We start from the raw sequence: 12,898 nt of genomic DNA on the forward strand, positions 1-12,898 counted from the left end.
AAAATCAGAATTGGGGCTGGAGAGATGGCTCAGAGGTTAAGAGCACTGACTGCTCTTCCAGAGGTCCTGAGTTCAATTCCCAGCAACCACATGGTGGCTCACAACCATCTGTAATGAGATCTGGTGCCCTCTTCTGGCCTGCAGAGATACGTGCAGACAGAACACTGTATACATAATAAATAAATAAATCTTTAAAAAAATCAGAATTGTATGCTATTCTGTTGATGTTAATGGTTTTTTCAGAACCTCTCAACATAGTAACTGACTCTCAGTATGCTGAAAGAGTAGTATTACATATTGAGACTGCAGAATTTATCCCTGATGCTTCAGAATTAACTTCACTATTTATTCAGTTACAAGATACAATCAGGAAAAGGAGTCATCCTTTATATATAACTCACATTTGATCCCATATTGGTCTGCCAGGCCCTCTAGCACAAGGCAATGATGAGATTGATAAATTATTGATAGGAAATGTGCTGCAGGCTTCAGAATTTCATAAAAAACATCATGTAAATAGTAAAGGTTTTAAAAAATATTTTCCATAACCTGGCAACAAGTCAAAGAAATAGTAAAGAAATGTCCTTCTTGTTCCTTCTACAATCAAACACCATTACCAGCAGGATGTAATCCAAAGATACTCAAAGGAATGAAATCTGACAGATGGACGTGTTTCACTTTGCGGAATTTGGAAAATTGAAATATGTACACCACACTATCGATACTTATTCAGGATTTCAATGGGAAACTGCTTTGAGTTGTGAAAAAGCTGATTCTGTAATCACTCATTTGTCTCTAACAGAGTTGAAGATTAGTTAGTTATAGTTGAAGGTTAGTTAGTTATAGTTGAAGATTAATTAGGATAGAAAGTGAATTAGATACATTTTGGACTTACCAAAATAGGATAGATAATGAAATTATTTTCTCTGAATTTGTCAAATACAAATGGACTAGACATTGTTTAGGTATTTATTACTTCTATATATTGTAGATTGTTATTGTACTTTTGTATATAGTTTTTCTTTTGTTAGTTATAACCTTTTTCTTATTTTCTTTTTATTAAAATAGAAAAGGGGAAATATGGTGTTATTTTATTTGTACTGAAATGTGATTTTAATTGTATGTTAATAAAGTTGCCCAGGGGTCAGAGCTATTAGCGCCATAGCAAGAGCATGGTGGTGGTGGTGCACACCTTTAATCCCAGCACTTGGTAAGCAGAGCTAGGTAGATCTGTGTGTTCAAGGACACAGCCAACATTGGAGACACATGCCTTTAATCTCAATACCATAGAGGACCTGGAAGGCTGTACATACAGGCAGTGACGAGGCAGTCAAGTGTTTGGTTTTACAACCAATAAGAAGGCAGAACAGACAGTCTATATAAAGATGAACAGACAGGAAGTAGCTCCCTTTTTGGCAAGCTCTCTTGGCTGAAGAGAATCACTGAAGCAGGAAGGGTAAGGCTCTTAGCTCTGACCTCTTGGCTTTCTTCTTGGAATCAGCTCTGTATTTCTTATTTAATAAGACGGTTGGTTACATCAACAAGAGTGTCAGACCATTTTACTGTCAGCAGTCAAGGCAAGGGCAGTTCTTTGCCCAGTAGGATATTTTGTGCCAAGGTGAAGACAAACTTAAAAACAAAAATGTCTCAGAAGTACAACATTCTCTCGGAGTCAGATCAGTAATACCAGGAGCAATCTTGTCTCACATTAACAGAATTCCAAGTAATCAAAACATTTAAATGCCATATTCTCCAGTCTGGTGAAATATTTGAAGATTATCTATCCATCTGACATAAGTTTCTGTAAGCCTGGAGAACCTAACTAACATAACTATAGAGATGACAAGCATAGGAGACTTCAAATCTGTAAGTCTTATCTACCTAGACAATCTGAGGACTAAGGCTTCATGTACACAGGGTAAACAGTGTAACAAAAGTATAGTAAAAGGACAATGACTTCAAAATAGTGACAATTCACAAAACAGCTAAAGTTGAGTCAGAAATGTATAGTACCATATTAATGTGACAATATCCTAAATAAGTATCAATATACCAAATATCCTAAACAGAGGTAGAGCATTCATACAGTATGACAAATAAAATTTTACATTTGTATCAACATACAAAACATTTCCTGTAAGAGTGGACATATATGTACATTACAATAAATATGATTCAATATTTGTATCAATATAAAAATTATCTGGAGTAAGATTAAAAATTAGTTTATATTTGTATCAATATATAAGAATCCATAGCAGTACATTTTATCTAAGGCTGATATTTTACTAAATTGTTTTACTCATATATGCAATCATTTACCTTAATATCCTATACCTATGCATTCTCCTTTTTTCAATTTTCTTAAGGGAAATACAGATTCTAATGTTTTCTTCCACCCCCAACCCTATAACCATTATCCATGACCCTCAGAAAAGTGAAACCTTTGGGAAAAGGGGTGTTGTTTTCTTAGAATTGCTTCCTGCTCTTCAGGGGACAAAAGTATCTCTATGGGGTTCTGTAAGAAAGCTCAGATAGTTCAATCTCAGTTAGACTAACTATAGATTCTGCTGCCAGACTCAGAGAAATGGGTAATGTGGGCTGAGATTCTGGCTAGATGTGTAGTATGATGAGCCATCTTATTTTTTTTTTTTTTGGAGCCATCTTATAATGAAGTTGTCTGGGAGAGTTTTCAGTCCAAGGTTGACCATTGAGTAATGTTTGTGAATACCATGGCATCATTCTCAAATGGGTAGAGTTGATGTGGGGCCCCATCTTCTTTCTTAAGACTTCAGAAGTTGCTATTGCAAAAGGCTTATTTTTTACTGTGGAAAACTTGAACATTATTAATATCAAAATGGAAAGTTTGGATTTAAAGATGACATGAAATATATGCGAGGATTCTGAGAAATCAAGAATAAGCATGGAGAGAATGAGAATCTTGAACACAACGGTCCATTTTTATTGGTTTTCTTCAGTCCAACAGCAGACAGCTCTTCTGATATGAGATGGAATTTCTCAACCTTTTCTTTTAGCAACATGCTTGGGTTTAGAGATGGAGTGAACCAATTCCAACTCCAAAGCCAGCTTTTTATATAACTGAATCAGTTATATAAAAAGTTAAAAAAACAGCTTGGCTTTTTATATAACTGATTCGGAACCACCAATTTTCTAGAATTAAAGAGATATAGATGGTAGGTAGTGAGATGTTATCCTGTGTACATTTTACCAATAGAGTCTTCCTTTCTGTTGTAAATATTTGGATATCCAAGGCCATATGACTTCTGGAAGATGGGTATTTCAATTATCCTGTAAAGAAAAAACCAGAAATCTACCTCAACCCTTGTTTGTTAAATTTTTCTGAGTACTTGTACTGATGTCACATTGTTGGATGAGCTTTTACTTCTCATCTGTGGTGGTATTGTGTTCCCCAAATATTGTGCACCCTAATAAACTTATCTGCAGTCAGAGACAGAACAGCCACTAGATACAAAGGCTAGAAAATGGTGGCACTCACACCTTTAATCCTAGCATTTCAGAGGTAGAAATCCCTCTGGATCTCTGTGAGTTCAAAGCCACATTGGAAACAGCCAGGCATGGTGACACACACTTTTAATCCCAGAAAGCGAGCCTTTAATCCCAGGGAGTGAGGCCGAAAGCAGAAAGATATATAAAGCATGAGGACCAGAAACTAGAAGCATTTTACTGGTTAAGCTTTCAGGCTTTGGAGTAACATAGTTCAGCTGAGATTCATTCTGGATGAGGACTCAGAGGCTTCCAGTCTGAGGAAACAGGACCAGCTGAGGAACTGGCAAGGTGAGATAGCTGTGGCTTGTTCTGTCTCTCTGATCTACCAGCATTGACCCCAATAACTGGCCTCAGGTTTGATTTTATTAATAAAAACTGTTAAGATTCCTGCTACACTCATCAAGTGATTTCTCTTGTTCGAATAGAAATTTTATTAACTTTGTTGGTATTCATAGCTTTTCTTCTCCTGCAGAAACAAGAGAAAAACCCCTTCCCCAATGTAGAATATAACCTGGTTTCCATTCTGAGGTCAACACATCTTTGAAATAAACTGGTTGATTTAGCTCAAGAATTTTCCATGTGGTTGCTGGGAATTGAACTCAGGACCTCTGGAAGAACAGCCAGTGCTCTTCACCTCTGAGACATCTCTCCAGCCCGACCAATGTCTCTCCACAGCTCTTGGTCCTTTCTCATAAACGTTGAGAAAATTTAAAGTTAATAAAACATTATGCAATCTATTTCTAGGAGACATTGTTACCTGTTGCTGTTTATTTAGGATATCATTAAAAGTTCAATTGGATCTTTCTATGACTGCTTGGCCTGTGGGATTGTGTGGCATACTATGGCTTCCTTCATATTTTTAAATTTCCTCATCACAATTAGTTGTAATTTATGTTCCACAAATGGCTCAGGGTGTCTATCATCTGTTGGCCTGTCATGGATGATGACAGGATAAGCCATTGTGTGAGAGCGATCAGGAGATGTTATAACCTGTATTGTCTTGCTGTTCTGCTTTTAAAGTCCCTTGTCATGTTTACTGAGCATTTCTTCCAGGACTTGCAAATCAGCACCTAGGTTCTGTTCTAGGGAAAGAACCTCTTCTCTTGCAAGGGATTCCAGATTTCTCATGGAATCATGCAACTTTTTAGGTTCTTCTGAAACACATGATTTCATAGACCTTATTTTATCAGTTAATGGTAATCTTTCTTCCTTATAAAGTGTCTGAGTAGTGAAAACTTCGCCCTGGAGAGTTATTATTCTATCCATTAATTATTCATATTTACTATCAATAAAATCAACTTTGGTTATACATTTATTAGTAATGGAATAAAGTTCTTGTATTAAGTTAGCAGATTCCAAACTAAGAAGCTTGTTTTCTAAATCTCTTTTACTATCTTGTAAATCCTGGTTAGCAGATTCCAGAAAAATTATCTTTTTATGTAAGCCTCCATTGGTATCTCATAAAACCTGTATCAGTCCCAATAATGACTCATCTTTGTTATTATTATTAAAACAGCATTTGAATGCTGTGTGAATTATTACCCTAAATGCCAAAAGGGTACATGCCAGATATGCCTTAGGGAGGTCATATATCTCCAGGAAAATGTCATTCATCATACAGGCAAAAAAGTTTTTAAATTCTTGTGAAGTAATGTTTTTGGCCATAGTATAAGAAGTACTCAAAATCTGTTAGTCAGTTTCAAGGTGTAAAATTATCAAATACTCTTATCTGAAATAAAACATTGGCTTGGTTGTCTTACCATGGTTTACATTTTTTTTTTGGGGGGGGGAGTAATAGCATTTTTTGACTAGCAGGTGTCACGCTAAAACAGGTCCCACTGAAGGCTTTGGCTGGCTGCAGGCAACAGCAGGGTGTCCCGAGTTTGCGAGGCAGCATAGGCAGATCTTCCTGTGACTCCCAGCAATTTCAGGGCCCAGCTTGGCTTTCTTGACCTGCCTGGCCCTCAGTGCCCTTCGTTCAGTAAAAAGGCCAGTGTGTGGGGTTGAGTGGCCTGAGCTCAGGGTCAGAGAGCTCCAGGTGGCAAGGATGATGGCTGTCAGCCATGGCTCTGAGCTCCTCTGCATGAACCAGGCACCCTTGAGCAGGTCCTGTTTATTAAATGTTGCTCTCAGTGTCTGTGCTACTGGTGTTATATTTAAGAAGTGGTCTCCTGTGCCGATGTGTTCAAGACTACTACCTAATTTGTCTTCTATCAAGTTCAGTGTAACTGGATTTGTGCTGAGGTCTTCAATCCACTTGGACTTGAGTTTTGTGCATGGTGACAGATATCAATCTATTTGCAATCTTCTGCGTGTTGATATCCAGTTATGCCAGCACCATTTGTTGAAGATGCTACCTTTTCCCTATGGTACTCTTTAAGCTTCTTTGTTGAAAATCATTCGTTCATAAGTAAGTGGATTAATGTCAGCGTTTTCAATTCAAATCCATTTGTACACGTGACAGCTTTATGCCAGTAACCAGCTGCTTTTATTACTATAGCTCTATAGTAGAACTTTAGGTCAGGAATCATGATGCCTCCAGAGGTTGCTTTATTATACAGGATTCTTTTAGCTATCCTAGGTGTTTTGTTTTTCCATATAAAGTTAAGTATTGTTCTTTCCAAGTCTGTGAAGAATTGTGTTGGAATTTTGATGGGGATTACATTGAATCTGTAGATTGTTTTTGGTAAGATTGCTGTTTTTTCTATGTTAATTCTACCTATCCATGAGCATGGGAGATCTTTCCATTTTCTGATATCTTCTTTGATTTCTTTCTTCAGAGACTCAAAGTACTTATCATACAGGTCTTTCATTTGCATAATTAGAGTCACCCCAAGGTATTTACATTATTTGGGGCTATTGTAAAGGGAGATGTTTCTGATTTCTTTCTCAGCCCATTTACCATTTGTATACCAGAAGGATACTGATTTTTTTGAGTTAATCTTCTATCCTACATCATTACTGAGGGGTTTATTAATTGTAGGAGGTCACTTATGTATAATACCGTATCATCTGCAATTAGTGTAAGTTTGACTTTTCCCTTTCCAATTTGTATCCCCTTGATCTCCTCTTGTTGATCTCCTTATCACTCTAGCTAGAACTTCAAGTGCTATGTTGAATAAGTATGGGAAGAGTGGACAACCTTGTCTTGTTCCTGATTTTAGTGGAATCACTTTGAGTTTCTCTCCAGTTAAATTGGTGTTGGCTGTCAGCTTGCTGTAAATTGCCTTTATTATGTTTAGGTATGTTCCTTATATTCCTGATTTCGGTAGAACCTATATCATGAAGGGGTGTTGGATTTTGTCAAAGGCTTTTTCAGCATCTAATGAGATGATCATGTGCTGTTTTTTTAATTTGTTTATATGATGTATTACATTGACACATTTTTGTATGCTGAACTATTCTTGCATCCCTGGGATGAAGCATACTAGGCCATGGAGGATAATTTTTTTGATGTGTTCCTAGATTCAGTTAGCCAGTATTTTATTGAGTATTTTTGCATTAATGTTCATGAAGGAGATTGGTCTGTAATTCTCTTTCTTTGTTGCATCTTTGTGTGGTTTGGGTTTCAGGGTGTCTGTAGCCTCACAGAAAGAGTTTGGCAATGTTCCTTCTCTTTCCATTGTGTGGAACAATTAGACGAGTATTGGTTTTAAATCTCCTTTGAAAAACTGGTAGAATTCTGCTGCTCTGGAGAGCTAGTCACGTCCCCAGTCAGAGGGCTTGTCCAGTCAACCTGTCTGCTCCCAGGGTGCTCCCTCTGGTCTTCATCAGTGGACACTGAGGCAGCGTCTGGTCCAGAAGCTCTGCAGGAGCATCGGCAGCACCTGTGCACAGAGATAGAGCCAAGCAAGCTCTACCAAACTCTCCAGAAACTCACTTCCCTGCCCAAGCTCTGCAACACCCTGGTGATGATGGACTTGGAGCAGACCATGAAGCTCATGAGGAAAGAGCTGCTCCTGGTCCCCTTTGCCAAGGACTTAGCTGCCATTATATCAGAGAGGTCCCAGTTTGAGCCCTATCCTGAGCCAGACCCAGGGGACTTTGCCTTTGTGTTGAGCCTGATGAAATTGCGGCCCAGGAACTGTCCAGAGAGAAGCCTGGTGATTCCCTGTCCAGGGTGTGTAAAAAAGTGGATAAAAGTGGGTTGTGGTGACACACCCATTTAAATCCAGCGATCTGGAGGCAGAGGCAGGTGGAGCCATGTAAATTCAGACCAACGTGGTCTACAAAGCAAGTTCCAGGACAGCTAGGGCCATTACATAGCAAAACCCATCGCCAACCCCCCCAAAATTATAGAAAAGAAAGAATAAAGTAAGAAAAATAAATAAAGGAAAAAATATGAAGAATGAAGGAGGGGTGTTGGTGCACTAAGAGATCCCAGACATTCTATCTCCCAAGCATATGTTCTCTCTCTCTGTATTTCTCTCTCTGTCACTCACACACACACACACACACACACACACACACACACACACAGTAAGAGAGAGAGAGAGAGAGAGAGAGAGAGAGAGAGAGAGAGAGAGAGAGAGAGAGAAACAGACAGAAAGCCAAAAGACACATAGTTTCACCCACAGAGTTTGATTATAGGATCTTTATGTTTTATTTCTTTGTTTGTTTATTTATTTATTTATTTATTTATTTATTTATTTCATTTGATGCCAAGGTGTTCTGCACTTGAGTCCGTGGGAAGGGGTTGAGTAGAGGGAAAATCCAAAGTGGAGTGTTTCCTCTGAAACACAGGTCTTCTTGCATGTGGCGGCCTAGGTGCTCCCAGGTGGACCAAAAGCCTAGGTGGGCCTAGGAAGCAGGCAAGGAACTCTGCCCAGGGTCTCAGCAGAGGACGGCCAGGAGCTGGAGCAGGGGGAAGGATAGCAGGAGCAGGCAGGTGCTGCAATGTCTGGTCTCTCCAGGAAGAGAGAAGAGGAGGTCTGGTTCAGAGGATTGCCAGCAATTCCAGAGCAGAGAGCATCCTAGGGTCACCTATGAGCAAGCCTCTTCTTGTAAAGCCTGATGGCCTTGGCCATGAGCGGGGCAGGTTTCTTAGGCTTGTTACTGACCCTGGACTGTGGGCAGGTTGCACTCTGTGGCAAGCCGTGGGCAGAGCCTCCTGGAGTCTGCTCATTTTGGGGGAGGCCTCACCTCCCGGTCCAGACTCTGCCTGCTGGCCTGGACTTGTGGCTTGAGCCTGGAAGGCAATCATCTTGGTTTGGCGGCCTTGAGGCTTCATGGCTTGCTTGCCTTGGAGGCGGGCTCTCAGGGCTTGCAGCCTCAGCTCAGAGGACTCCTGCAGCTGGAGGATTGTGGCACTCTCAGTCTGGGTGTGAGTTGGCTTGCCAATGTGTGTCTTGGGACTGGACTTCTCCTGCTACCAGGGCTCAGTTTCTTCAGCTGTGCCTTGGCATCCAGTTGGCAAGGGGCAGTCAAGGGGCTTAGGAAGGCACCCTTTCTGGGATTTCTGCAGGAGCCTGGCAGGTGCAGGACCCGAATAGACTGGTGTTTTGAAGTGGGTCCTGCATGCCCAAGGCGGGTCTTCTTCTTCAGTGTCATTTGAAGTCTGCTCCTGGCCACTCAGTGGGACGCCTGCTTGGAGACTGGAAGCATCTTCTGCAATGGGACGCCCATCGACTCCATGGCCATTTTGATCTTGGCAAATATGTGACTTACCCCGGGGCACCTTTGTTCCAGGCCTAAAGGCCTCAGCTTTCCAGGTGCTTTTCCCCCCACTCTTGCAGCAAGTCAGCTGCAGCCTCAGAGCAGAGGAAGGAGGAGAGCTGTCCGAGTTGAGGCAAGTCTCCAAAGAACCATCCTGGTGCTCTTCCTGAATGCAGTGGCCTGGAGTCTTTCCCCCAGCATCTGACTTGCTGGTGACCTGCTTGGCTGCTTGGAGGGGCCAGGGCTCCTCTGTACTTCCTGGGGTCTTTGAAACCTGCCCCTGGTTCTGTGCAGGTAGCTGTGGTTCCCCTAAGGACACTCTTGGCCTCTTTCTTCCTCTTGGCTCCAGCCCTGTGTTGGGATTCACCCTTCGTTCTGGGCTTGTTTGTGTGCTTGGGCTTCGACATGGTCTAGGTGTTGATCTCGGTCTGGGGCTTGGTCTCAGTCTCTGGCTCTGGCTCTGGCTCCGGTTTGGGCTGGGGCTAGCGCTTGGGCTTTGTCTCTGTCTTAGTCTAGGTCTGGGTCGCCGTTCCGGGCTGGGGTTCAGGCAGGGTCTTGGGACCCGGGTGTGGCTCGGGCTCAGGCACTGGCTGGGGCCCGGACTTGAGTGTTTTCTGCACCTGCTCACTTTGAAGACCTCTGTTCCATCTTGTCTGTGTTCTTTTGATGCGGACTCACGGGGCTTGTCTTGTGGACAATTTCTGGGTGGCTGTGTCATCAGGTTCAACTGACAGGCAAAGTTCTGCAGGTCTGGCTCTGGCTGGGGCCCAAAATGGGGCCTCTCTGACAAGCGGGCAGCTAAGTCCTTGGCAAAGGGGACCAGGAGCTGCTGGTTCCTCAGGAGCTTGATGGTCTGCTGGAAGTTAATCTCTGCCAGGGTGTCGCAGAGCTTGGGCAGGGAAGAGAGATTCTTGAGGGTTTGGTAGAGCTTGCGTGGCTCTGTCTCAGTGCGCAGTCGCTGCAGCAACTTCTGCAGGGCTCCTGGGCTGGAGGCAGCCTCCATGTCCACTGATGAAGACCCCAAGGGGCACCCTGAGAGCAGCTGTGTTGACTGGACAAGCCCTCTGTCTGGGGATGCGACTCACTCTCAGGAGCAGAGGACACTGCTTCTGGGCTGGAGAGTGTCTCAGCTCTTTGTGTCACTGCTGCTCTGCCTTCATTTGCTTTTAAGGGGTTGTGTGGGCCATGCCCCCTCAACACTACCCAATCAAACACCTGGGTTGCAACTGTTGGGTAAGCCCTTTCTGATTTACAGGTCTCTAAGCCACACCCACATCCAAACACTCTTGCCTTTACTTAATCTCCTTAATAAAACCAAACAAACAGACAACAAACAAAAAGCCAAGCCCTGAGAGCTGATGGGTGCTAGGCCACAATCTCTCTTACAGGTGACCCCTGTGACTTGACACCCTAAATACGAATTTTTGTCATTTTTGGCATAGTGTACTCAAGTGACTTATGCCAGCCTAGAGTGTATTCCATATATGGTACCTACTCATTCAGCATAAGACAGATAAAAATGAAATCCACTGTTTTATAAGGGAGCTCCCCAACCTGTGACGTTTTCTCTAGGTTTTTGTTTGTTTGCTTGTTTGTGTGTTTGTTTTGCTTGACCAGGTAAACTTGATTAAATCAGGGCTTCTTTGATTATGCAATCTTTTGTTGATATCCATGACCTTCAATGAGGTCCTTTTGATCATGCAATCCTTTTGGTGTGGTGTATCTATCCATTTCTTTGTTTGTCTTTTTGTTTTTGATTGTTTGATTCTCTGTCTAAGCCTGTTTCCACAATGTCTGTTCTGTTTCTCTAGTAAGGTAGTATGTCTTGGATCTCTTTTCCCTTTTTTTTCTTTTGTGTTTTTGTCCTTCAAGTATCCCCAGGAAGGGGACCCTCAGTGATTCCATTGCAATTCTGATTCTTGCAGGTTTCTTACTTTCCCAGAGATCCTTTTGCTTCAGGGCTAAATTCCTGGGCTTTCCAATTGCTTTTAACCCTCCTCTTTCACCCTGTCTGCAGAGGAAGGAAGAGAGTTCTAAGAGTTGAGGTAAGCCTTCAAAGGACCAGCTGGCTACCTTCCTGGATCCAGTGGCCTGGTGTCATTCCCAGCAGGGGAGACAGGCACTGCTTTTCTGGCCCAGCCTCTGACTTGCTTTCTTTGGGACCAGGTGCTGCTTTATCCTCAAGTTCTTGATGGTCTGCCTGAAACCATTCTCTGCCAAGGTGTCACATGATTTGAAGAGCTTGTGTGGCTCTATCTCAATGCACAGGTGTTCCTGTAGGTTCTACTGGGCTTCTAAGTTCGAGGCTGCCTCCATGTCCACTATTGACTACCTGAAGGGGCAGCCCAAGTGCAGCAGGGTTGACTGTCAAGCCCCTTGCCTGGGGACATGACTGTCTCTCTTGGGCATAGGATATTGCATCTGGGCTGTTCTACCTCAGCAAGACCTGAACATCACAGTGTAGAATAAGTAGAAGAAAACGACCTTCAAAATAACTTTATGAAAATGATAGAGGCTTTTAAAGAGGGAATTAAAATTTTCCTTAAAGAATTTGTGGAATATAGAGACAATCAATTGGAAGAAACCAATATATACTAAAAAAAAAAAAAAAAAAAAAGGCGAGAAAGCCAATGTAGATGAATTTCTAAAAAGTCTTATTAAATAAGAAACAGAGCCAAATACAGGGGTGAAAGCCATAGAAACCTGAGTGATAGCCACCAGCAAACCTTAGCTCACCAAGTCGCCATGGCCACCTCACTTCCTCCTCACTGCCTGTCTATACAGACCTCCAGGTCTCTATGTTTAGAACTGGGATTAAAGGCGTGTGTCACCATGCTTGGCTGTGTCCTGGAACACACAGAGTCTCTGCCTGCCTTGTGATTGGATTAAAGGCGTGTGTCCCCATCGCCTGACTTCTGTTTATGGCTAGCTATGACCTCTGATCTCCAGGCAAACTTTATTTATTAACATACAAATAAAATATCACCACATTTCCCCTTTCTGTCTAAACAAAATAAAAAATAATAAAATGTTGTTGTATGTCTTCTTACTTACATGAGTTATAAGTCCAGTAGGAATATACAATATATACACACAAAAAATACATCAACAATGTCGAGTTCCTTTGCATTTCACAAACCTAGAGAAAATATTCCATTACCTATTCTATTTTGGTAAGTCCAAAATGTATCTAATTCACTTTCTATCCTAACTTATATTATCAACAGAAAACTATCCCAGGATGTCTTTCAGGCTTTTACATTTTACACCCCCTCAGTGACTTTCTTTTCTGAAATTTCTTAACAAGGAAAACTGTAACTACAACTATGTAATCTTCAACTAACTATAATTATAACTATCAAATCTTCAACTTCCTCAGAGACCCAAGAAGAAAATAATATTGCCTAATAAAACAGGAAGTGCAAGCAAGTAACTTCCAAAAAATGTGAGTTGACAGAAACAGCCAGCTGCTTGGACAGTCCACTGAGGTTTCTCTGTAATATTGGGGCATCATTTTCAGCCTATTGGCTTACGGTATCTGACAGACTTATTTGTGAAGTAGAATGTACCCAAGACATACAGTTCAACCTCACATTCGATGTGAATAGTCCATGTATCAGATAAACCTGAATTCCACCAGTGTCCTGTCATGATTCAGGATTTTAAATTCTGGAAATTGCTGATGTTTTCAAAGGCAGCTGCCCATTCTTCTTGG

Source organism: Peromyscus californicus, unplaced genomic scaffold (assembly GCF_007827085.1).
Source record: "Peromyscus californicus insignis strain IS unplaced genomic scaffold, ASM782708v3 Scaffold_23__1_contigs__length_62951481, whole genome shotgun sequence".
Classification (NCBI taxonomy): domain Eukaryota; kingdom Metazoa; phylum Chordata; class Mammalia; order Rodentia; family Cricetidae; genus Peromyscus; species Peromyscus californicus.